Source organism: Falco cherrug, chromosome 1 (genome assembly GCF_023634085.1).
Source record: "Falco cherrug isolate bFalChe1 chromosome 1, bFalChe1.pri, whole genome shotgun sequence".
NCBI lineage: Eukaryota > Metazoa > Chordata > Aves > Falconiformes > Falconidae > Falco > Falco cherrug.
This window is the reverse complement of record NC_073697.1, coordinates 57,382,154-57,392,697: the sequence shown is the minus strand read 5'-3', so window position 1 is coordinate 57,392,697 and position 10,544 is coordinate 57,382,154. Positions and strand designations below refer to the sequence as shown.

Genomic DNA, 10,544 nt, shown 5'->3' with positions numbered 1-10,544 from the left:
AATCATTTACTGTTCTTCCTCTAGCTCAGCGTTGTTCAACAGCTATGTATGGCACAACTTTGCAAGGTGTCGAGTATCCCTGGGGGGATGACAAGGCTCAGCTACTGATGGAATATACCAAAGTTTCCACAAGTGACCTCTGTGAGAAGGCTTACTTGATATGGACCTGTTTGTGCGATGACACAAGCAGAAAGTTGAGCGAATGCAGGAAGTCATGTATTAAAATAAACATGATGCAGGTACATTTAAATAAGATTGCTTACGTGTAAAAACAGTCAAGGTAACAGAATTAATAAAAGTTCATAGTATTAAAATTCATAGTATTAAAAAAAAACAGTATGGCTGTGCTGTAAGAACCAAAAATTACAGGGAAATGAAGAGATTTGGGAATAATACTTTGAAATGCAATTACTTTCCATCCAACATCTGAAAGATGCTTTGTTCTGGAATGAATATATGTGCAGAAGTTGGCTTTTGAAAATACACTATGTCTGCTTGTCATCTTTCTTTCATCTGGATCTGATTCACTGATTTCAGACTAGTTACTGCCAAATTATAACAGTGCTGGTGAGCAAAGGTTCTGATCCAACATCAATATGTGGTGAAAAGTATGACACCAAATTGGATTGCTCATATTACAAAGCACGACATTACTCTCATCAGTTGTTAAGCTTTCTCAGACATGTGAAAATACACCTAGGAAGCAGCAAGGTAGCCAGGCATGCATTTCCAGAGTGCATAAGGTGGATCCTTACACAGGCTGGTACTTGGAATGATATATGATGTGCTATTTCATCAACTGAAAATAAGTGAAATGGCCATTGAGTTTAAAGGTATAATATAAGAGAAACTTGAGGGGAAGAAAGGATCATGGGATGTAAAACGAAGGACACAAAATGTCTTACCCTTATGTGAAAGGAGCAGGTAGTGGGAAATGTGATACAAAGCCACAAAGTGAATATAGGAGAAACAATGTCCCAGAGACACAGGGAACCCCCTGGCTGAGGCATGGAAAGACTGCTCAACAATGATCTGGTATTAGTTCCCGGAGTAAGCACAGAAAATACACAATGCAGGGCAGGATTCTCTACTCAGTGGATGGACTAGATACAGTAACTTCTCTCATTTCATGCTGATTTCTACACTTTTAACAAATGTAACAGGTTTTGTCATGGATGTAAACATCTTGCCCTTGCTTAGGTCTTGTTACTCATTCACTGTCTTCATACAGCTCTAATGCCAGTTTACCCAGTCACCCAGGGACTTCTTACCAAATGCATGAAAATTTCCATTTGGCACACACCAGCCATATTACCTTCATAGAGACACGGCCAAAAGAATGAGTCTGAGGTGCAATTTTATCCACCAAACCACCCCTAATATCCATAGAGTTTTTAGATGGCTCTAAATTACTTTGTGCAACTGGTCTGGTAATGCTTGAATCATGAGGCTAAGGACTGTTGGGGGAAAAAGCGCTCCTGGTTTTGAATTTAAGGATTAACAGATTGTAAAGCAAGAAAAAAAAATACCTTTGTCAAGGTCATACTGACTAACTTTATCTTCCTAACCTTGGAGAAATATCAGCACAGACTTTGTATAATTGCATTAACGGGAAGAGAGAGATATATGAGGATATGAGGATCCTTCAACCAAGTTATTTGGGGGGGCGGGGGGAGATTTTCCTCCTTGGCACTTTAAGCAGCCTGCATTACCTCCCTGGTGAGCAGACTAGTAGCAACTGAAGATCCCTGGTGCTACCGTGCTCCGCTCTCATTACAGCACATCAGTAAATGTTTTGGAATTGAAGTACTTGAACTGCTCATCTATCCACAAACTAAAGCTCAGTAATCCACCTTCTTTGCTCCTCCATGGGATGGCTGACTTTAACTGTTGCTCCCAGCACAAGACGTAACTTACCCAAGAGGCCAAAGTGCAATTCAAAGTTGCTATGGACATTTTTTTTTAAAGAGGACACTGGACATGGCACCAACAGAGAACCTAGAGAAGTGAGTGTCCATTCTAGAAACAAGAATGGCAGGTCTAGGAAGACTTTTTCCACTTACATGCCACAAACTTGGCATGAAGGTTATGGTTTGTTAAGGTACACTAAAACTCTTCCACAAACACCTAAAGAAAAAAATCTTTTCCATAGAAGGGAGTTTCTGCTCATGCTAACTTCCCTGCTAAATATGAGAGTCAAAATCCAAACTGTGTCAGTCTCTATTGCAGACTTTCTCCCCAAATCCTCCTCCTTCCCAAATATGACCCTTGCAATTTCTTGCAAAAGACAGTACAACCATGGAGGGATACAAATGAAAATCTGCCCACCTCTTTAAGGATCAGCAGAGCCCTCTGCTGTTGCATGTTGTTCCAAACACTGGGCAAATAAAATGAAATTTAATGAGATTAAATAGCCTGTTTACAGAATAGTCATGCATGTTGCTTACCTGTTCAGCTACTCACAAGAAACATGCGTTTGGTGGCATCAATGAGTAAATAGAAAGAAAAACTATTTATATTTTGACATGTCTGATTCTTCAGACAAATGAGCATCATTATTGTCTCCTCCTGTGAATTCATTCTGCAAACAATATGCTCTTAAATATTACAGTGAATATCTAAACCAAATAAATAGTGAATACACAAAGTTTTCCCAAGCCAGCACAGAACTGTGTGTGTTTTGAAAGCTAATGCTGACAGAGCATATATGATGCTGTGAGGTATTCAAAAAGTTCCCTTTATTCTTACATTCACACTATGTTCATCTGGAAACCTACTGTACTGGGCAAAGTCTACTGTGCTGACTCAAGTTAAATTCACAGTTGCCTCTTGATATATCACAATATGTCATTCAGTAATCCCACTGAGGAAAATGTAATTACCATGCAACATCTTGTGCTGTCTTGGGATTTCTCACTACGTAAGCAAGCAACAAATTCCTGTCAGTACTGCAGGAATACTGCTGTAGAGATGTAGGAACAGACCAGCTGGGTCATAACCCACAATGTTGTGTTGAAATTACTGGTCACAGAGGATATATTCTTTTTTAGCTGCAGGCTGTATGTATTTTCTATCCACCTGAGTGTGCAGAAACTTGCCCACTGTCCAAATGAACTTTCATACAACGCATTTAATTCTCATAATATTGCTGTAAGGTAGGAATTGTAACAGACGATGAACTGAAGGCTAGAGGAATTGCTGTGTGTCCACAGTCACGCAGAAAAAAGAATGTTTCATGTAAGAAACAGACATTGTTGACCCTTTGGTTCCACCCAGGATCTCTCTCATGACACTTTTCTCTTCTGTAATGCAACAATATGTAACTGCTGTAGGCGCTGATCTCCTGCTGAACAGAGTGAAATCTAAGCCTTCTGCACTTCCCTTCAAAACGCTTTCTGAGCCTGTCCCAAGCCAGCTGAATTACTGCCTTTTCCTTGGGAATCAGGACCTCCCCTCGCAGCTTTGTTCTGCCGCTACAATGACTGTCAGAATCGTCAGGAGGCAGAAGCATTAACACCCATATACTTCCTCAACTTCAGCACAAAGTTCAAAGTTCCTACTGTGGATCCACTCTGATTTCTTAGTATAAAGTCAAATACACAAATAAAATCAAAGGTAGTTGATCACTCACACCTACAGAGAACAGAAGATTCTCACTTGTGACTTCTAAAGCTTGTATGCCACTCTGATAATGTAGTCGTGGGTGTGAATAATAAAAAAGAAGATGCATAGGTAGTTGTTCACATTAATTTTGTTTCCACTGGAGCTGGCTCAATGTAGACTAAGGAGACTGAGATCTCAGATTACTGTCAGAAAGACTGATAGCTTCTTATACCAACATTTAAACATTAGGTTAGGATGCATAAATATAGCAGCAGGAAAATTATAAAAAAGCTGCAAGGAAAACCAAGTTGTCTGCAAGCCAAGACTGAAATGACAGAGAATAATATTCCTGGGAAGATAACAGGCAGCTTGTTTTTTCTCACTTGCTCATTTTCATTCATTTGCATTTTGCTATTGAGATCTTCTCAGAAGCTTTAGCATAAAAATTAAGCATTCTGAAAAATTTTTCCTTGATGTCTGTGTGTGTTTAGGGCAGTTCAGTTTGTCTGGAGTACATGAATGTTACAGGCAGCATTTCTGCAAGAAAACATAGTTACTGCAGGAAAGTATAATCAGCTTGAATAAAGTTGGTTTGATTCATTACTGATGCATCCTCACTGATTTCAGTAAAACCTGATCAAAGGACAATGTGGGCTGAGCATTTCTATGCTCCATGTACTCCAAAAGTGCCCTTTGGAGTGAATAGTCAGTGGAAGAACAGCTAATACACAGGAATAACTTTTTCCTTAGATTTCAAATACATTTTTCTTCTACAGGATTTCTATAAAGGATGATTCAAGAGCACATGGATATAGCTAAATATTAGCTAGTTGAAGTATTTAAACCAAAGTGTATTGGTTCCAAATTGGGTTTGGCTTACTATTGCCTCAAGTTTGTCCAGCTTCCTACTCTAGAGTTCTGGAATATTGCAGTGTGTTATGGTGATCACTTCTGTAACTGGAAGGCACGTGAAATACTGAACTTTCATTTGCTTGGACTAGTAAGTGCAGAATTATGCATCCTAATAAGTTAATTGGATTCACAATGTTTTAAGTACAGAGCTCTGTATTACATAATCCCTTTCCACAATATTGTGCTGAACTCTCCATCGCTGTAATCATCTGAATGAGAAAAAACCCCACAATTAAGGAATACAGATCTACCTGCCTTAGTTCAAGTTCCCTTCTAACCCCACAAACATCCTTGGAAATACAGCAAACCTGAAACCAGCAGCAAAGGTTGACTGCATTGTAAGAGGTTCTATGTAGTCCTACAAAAACTAATCTAAACCACCGTATTCCTGTGTTAAATATGGTGAAAAGCATTAGCCATCTGTCATGACAGCAGCTTGACCTGATGGGCCCTGCAGAGCAGCAGTGAGATCAGCACGGTCCCCGCTGAGCCAGCAGCCCCCTCCTGCACAGTCAGGTGCTGACGCTGTTCCCCGGAACAACAGGTTGTCCTCAGCAGCTCCTCCTGCACTTGTTCTCTATGATCTGGAGTGCCACTGTTGCCTAGGTTTCTGAATAGAAGCTGTGCAATAGTCACCGAAACCGTCAGGTCCTGCAATAAACCCATGCAATAAGCTTGCCTGAATCATACACGTCTGAATCATCTGCAGATTAATATTTAATCTTTTTTTAAAGAAGTATTTGTTTTCAATAAGTAGCTTAATAGCTGTCCTGCTGGACAGCTCCTACCCTGGCAGGAGGGTAGGTATAGGCAGGAGTAGTACCTGAAGAGAAAAAGTGACTTCTAAACCAATTTAAAAAACATATATATAGTAGTCAATTTTCTCTTTCCTTTTGAGAAAGAAAAAACAACTTTTAAATTGGACAACTTAATGAGCAGTGTTCCTGGATGGTCCTTTGTTCTGTGTTACCCTCTGAGAGGAGGCAGTTCAGGAGCTGACCTATCATTTTAATTGCTTCTGGGTTCCGCATATGTGAAAAGCAAACATCTGACACTGAGGACACTGCTGCTGCTCTGCTGCTCTTTGCCAGTGCTGCACTTGCTCTTAATGACGAATGGAAGAATTAATATTAATAGCCTTAAAAAGTAATTTACAGCATGTATTTAATGTCTGTTATTTGACTAACTGGAGTGCTTACAGGTACCTTGAAGGCACTAAAATAAAATAAAAGCCACGGTGTTTCACAGTGGGCAGTGAATACTGTACGCAGATCACACAAAATCCCCAGAGACCAAGTGACAGTGCAGTACCATGTTGGTCACGAGAATAGTCTTGACTCATGCTGTCTGCGTCTCCTCTTGTCCATTCCTCTTCTAGGAGCTACAGCAGTATTATTTACAAAGCATCCCTGTTCCAGTGAGACTGAGGAAATTAAACCCAGGGGACCGTGGCTGGACATGGGTCACATTTCCCTATTTTGTCTCTGGCAGTGGTATTTCCCTGGTACTACCTAAAAGGCAGAACAGTGTCAACTGCGTTTAGGATCATAGGGTTCTGGGAAGGAAACAGTGGAAGATTTGTGTTATGGTATGTTTTCAGTATTGGCATAATGAAATGTCCATTGGGACGAGACACTCCAGAATGAGGTGGAATTTTTAGCTTGGTATTTGAAATTGGTTCGCTTCATTCATTCAGTGCAAAAATTTCCTCAAAGGTCAGCTTTCTCTGACAGACCACATCATACTGGCGAGAAGGTCCAGGACGACTGCTGTGAGCAGAATGGTTACTACTTTATGTTTGTCTTTATATTTTCCTGAAATATGCTAGTCCTTCTCATCATCTGCTTTGTACCTACTTTTGAGTTTCTGGTAGGAATAATTTAAAAGGAAAGAAACTGTTATCTGGAATATAAATATTCCTTAAGATCTCAGAAATTCATACCCTTAGTGTGCTTCTGGAAAACAAACTCATTTCTCTTGACAGTGGGAACTGAAAAGATCCATATTCAGGATTCATTTCCAATTGACACTACAATGACACTGGATTTGCTCCCTATTAGTTTAGGAATCCACAGAACATTTAACAAGCTGTGAAGTCTGTCACTGCAGGTTTGATTCCCAGCGTGTTATCGATGTTTTGCAGCTTACTTCCCCGCCCCCCCCCCCTCCCCCCACTTGGTCCTGGCACAGTAGATAAAATAAACCCAGAATTTACAGGTGGCTCTCAATCCCATGTTTTGTATCCTTCATAGGAAGCCAGTGACAAAGATGCACTGACTATGAAATGCAATTTATGTATGAAGCCTCTGAACCTCACCCGTTTCTCTCTTTGACTTGTGTATGGTTTCAACCAGTGAACGTTTTACAAAACAACCGGTTAAAGAAAGGATAAATCATCATGGAAGAACACAGGGTGGGAGGATATCATTCCAGGCTTGGTTATTCTCTCATGCTGAAGACTAACGACAAAAACTGTATGGAAACAAAGATTTAAAACTGATGTAAACCGGAGAGCTAGACTGCTCCTGCAAACCGCTGAGTAAACTGTTGAGATGCTAAAGCTAATGTGCACTTCAGTTTACCGGTGTGAGAAATTGTATCCATGAGCACACTCACTGAAATGAATGGGACCATCAGCACCTAGGCTCCCTGCGTGGGACCAGAACCCTCAGTGCTTTGTGAGAATTAGTATTGCCTAGAAGCTCCTGAGATACCCAAGCACGAACATACCCACCCGCAGCTGACTGCTACTCATGTTACTTCAGCTACGCATAAGAGTCTCCTCAGGTTAAAAATATGATGGGGAATTAACGGCACCCATCTTTTAACATGATTAAGATAATCCCAAATAATATTAAGACATCGCGTACCTATTTCAACAGTTTTAACTTTGCTATCTCTTCAGTCCTTTCTATAGGCAATTAAAAAAGACATGACCAAAATTCTTCCATCTCAGCCAAATGGATTGATGAATTTTAATGGAGAACATTTATTCTGACCTTTAATTAAGTTTGGCGGTCTGAAATCATTAATCTTTGCTGTGAAACTATGCATTCTATCATGAGCATTTAAAACCTTACAATTCCATTTTGCTATAGGGCGGACGTCTATGTGATAATGCAGCTTTCTAGAAGCTGCCTTTGTGTCTTTTACACTACCTTTCCTTTGTTCATGGCATAATACAAACCGTTAAGTATTTGGCCCTGCAGAGGATGGAGCAAACCTCAGTGTGACACTGCTTTGGCCAAAAGCAACCTTTTAATCTTGAAACGTCATCCTAAAGGTTGACAGGCAAGAAATCTAATCTACCTTCTCCAGCCTATGTAAATCTTAATACAGAGCTACTGCTTAAAGGAAGAACTGAACAAACTGCATTATCTGGTGTTATTCTGCTAGATTATTCAGTGACTGCTACTACCAATTTCCCTGTGAACATATTTGCAGTAGTTTAGCCTTTGGGGTGGAAACAATTTCATTTTAATATGCTCTGTGGAGCACTGCCAGTGTTACAGGTGGTATTGTATGTAAGGGAAGAGAAATTCTACATGCATGGAAGTGTGTGCCTTGAGACCCTGAATTCTTTTTCTGGAGGAAAAAAAGGAGTCTCAAAGAGCATTAAAGTACAAAATCCTTCTGGTAGCCATCCTGGACTCTTTCATCACCTGCTAGAAGCTCTTACAGCTGGTTTTACAGGCCTCATGATGTTTTAAAATACAGCGCACTTAGAAGGATGGGAGATGAGACACCCCAGAGAACTCTTCAAGGCAGCTGCTGTTTGGAAAACAGTGATCAATAAAACATCAGCTGGGGATACTTCTGAATGATTGCAATCTCTGGGTTTGATTTAACGGTTTCAGCTGCTGTCCCAGAGCACCTGGCATGCTGTGAACAGGAACAAGTCTTTTGGGTGCTAGCCTTCGAGCTTGTTGCTGTTCCTCCCCTGAGGCTGGGATCTTTTCCCACCTCAGGGAGAACTAACTGGTGGTGTGACTGTTCCCTTTCTTGGTTGCACAGCTTCAGCTCCAGGTCTGTACTGAACTGCAGTTGGTAGAGAATTTATTAATACAGCCTAGACAAGTTAAGGAATACTTTTCAGGCAGTAGGGCACAACGCAAAACTGATTTAAAAAAAAAAAAAAATCACTAAGTTTTGCAGACACTTGAAATGTATCCCTTACATCTCCTTATGAAGAAAAATGCTTAGTTTGGAACATTCTGATTTCTCTCCTTTCCATAATCAGAAATAAAAAGACAGTGCAACTGGGGAAAATGAAAACACAAGCTTTTAATTAAACACCTTCCCTGTCCTGCACACACACAATAAAAGAAACATCTTTCAGGTTCCTGAAAGAACTTAAAATTTAATTTTATAGATCTATTTTTCTCTTTTTAGAAAGTGATTCATTTTGGGGAATGGGTCTTTTGTGTGAATCATTGCCTGTTCTATTATTAAAGAATCATTTGGGACCCTGAATGTTTCAGGTTTGTGCCACCGAACCGTGGGGTTTGTGTGTGCTAATAGACAACAAGCTGGAAGTTTCCAGCCGTCACAGTACAGCCACGTTGTTAACAGGCAGTGCCAGGGGAAACCTTGCATTTTCTCACCCATATAACTGAAAGGCACATCTAACTGCAGGTGTACCCCTTATTTAGTGAATTCCTGACACCCCAAACTGGGTGCTAAAGCTTCCACTAAACAGGAGGGGGGTGTCACCCCCCATTTCATGCATACCACTGCTCACCACTGTGATACAATGAACTGTAGATTTTAGGAACAAGACCTGGCTGAAGAAGTGTTTTAGGGCATGATTAAGACAACATGTGGTCCTTTGCTTTGCAGGTGGTCACTTGCTCACTCCAGGTGAAGAGATTTTTGACAGTTCATCACAATAATACCATCATATTTCAGACTTGCAGTTGCTTTGGGAGGTTTTTTTTTTTCACTCCATGCTCAGAAGAAACAAGGTAAGAAACAGCTTACCAACAAAATCACGTAAAAAAATCATTTGCCTCTAATAATTTACTGTCCTTTGTTACCTTCTGCTGTTCTCTTGCATTCCTGGAACGTGCTTTAAACAAACGGGAAGTGTGACCGCTTTCTTTCTTTCTTCAGAAATGTAAAACAGGTTATGTTATCTGGCTGTACTACAAATGCATCAGGATGCCCTGTGGTGTCAGGTGTAAAATCTCGGCTAAAGGATGAAGTACACAGGTCAGAACTCAGCTTATCAGCTCTTGAGAAAAGCTGGAAAGTGAGGGTAAGCCACCTGCAGTGGCTAGAAAGAGAAACAATTGAAGGAGTGAGGAGAGCTGCCCTTGTGGGAAACTGTGAGTTTAACATTAGAAAAAAGAATCACATCTTTTCTATAAAGGGTGTTCACTGCTAGTTTGTTTAAACCTTGAAATCAGGGAAGTGTTATGTCTGTCAGGCTGAAAAGAAAATTTGCAATACAGAATGCATCAACCCTGAAGTTGGTCTCAGGTTAGTGTCACTTTTGAAAAATTATGATATATCCACTTTCTGGATCATATAAAATAACATTTAGGTTATTGCTTTATCCTTTTTGCCTACTTGTTAATTTTATTGAAGAACCGCTTGTTCATGCAGTCAAACGAAAAATAACACAACACCACGTTCAGTAACAGTGACCCAGTCATTTAACCTCAAGCTGCCTATTTCTACATTCATTCTGTTTCATTCTTTAATATAATTACTCCTGTTTGGAATAGACAGTGATGAAATGATCTGACCTTTATGTATTATTACTTGATTAGTTTTTCCATATTTGCTGGGAAAAAAATCAGTTGCTGAAGATTCTTATTAATATTCATTTCAAGTGCTTTTGCATGTCCTTCATGCTCTTCAAGTGAGTTGCTGTATAACAGAAAAGTACTTCTCCTTTCTTCTTTTGCACTACAGCTAAGCAAATTTTCATTAATAATTGTTGAGTTTAAAATCTTGTTTTAAAAATCAGTTTAACCTGGGAAATTCAGGCAAATGTATTTAGACCAAGGACCATTTATTATCAT

The 10,544-nt window shown here is 39.9% G+C and overlaps 1 protein-coding gene across 5 annotated transcripts in view; it reads right to left on the bottom strand.

The window, feature by feature from the left end:
* Positions 1-10,544, bottom strand: part of GABRB1 (gamma-aminobutyric acid type A receptor subunit beta1) — a 147,020-nt gene that overhangs the window by 129,372 nt on the left and 7,104 nt on the right. The window lies entirely within an intron of this gene.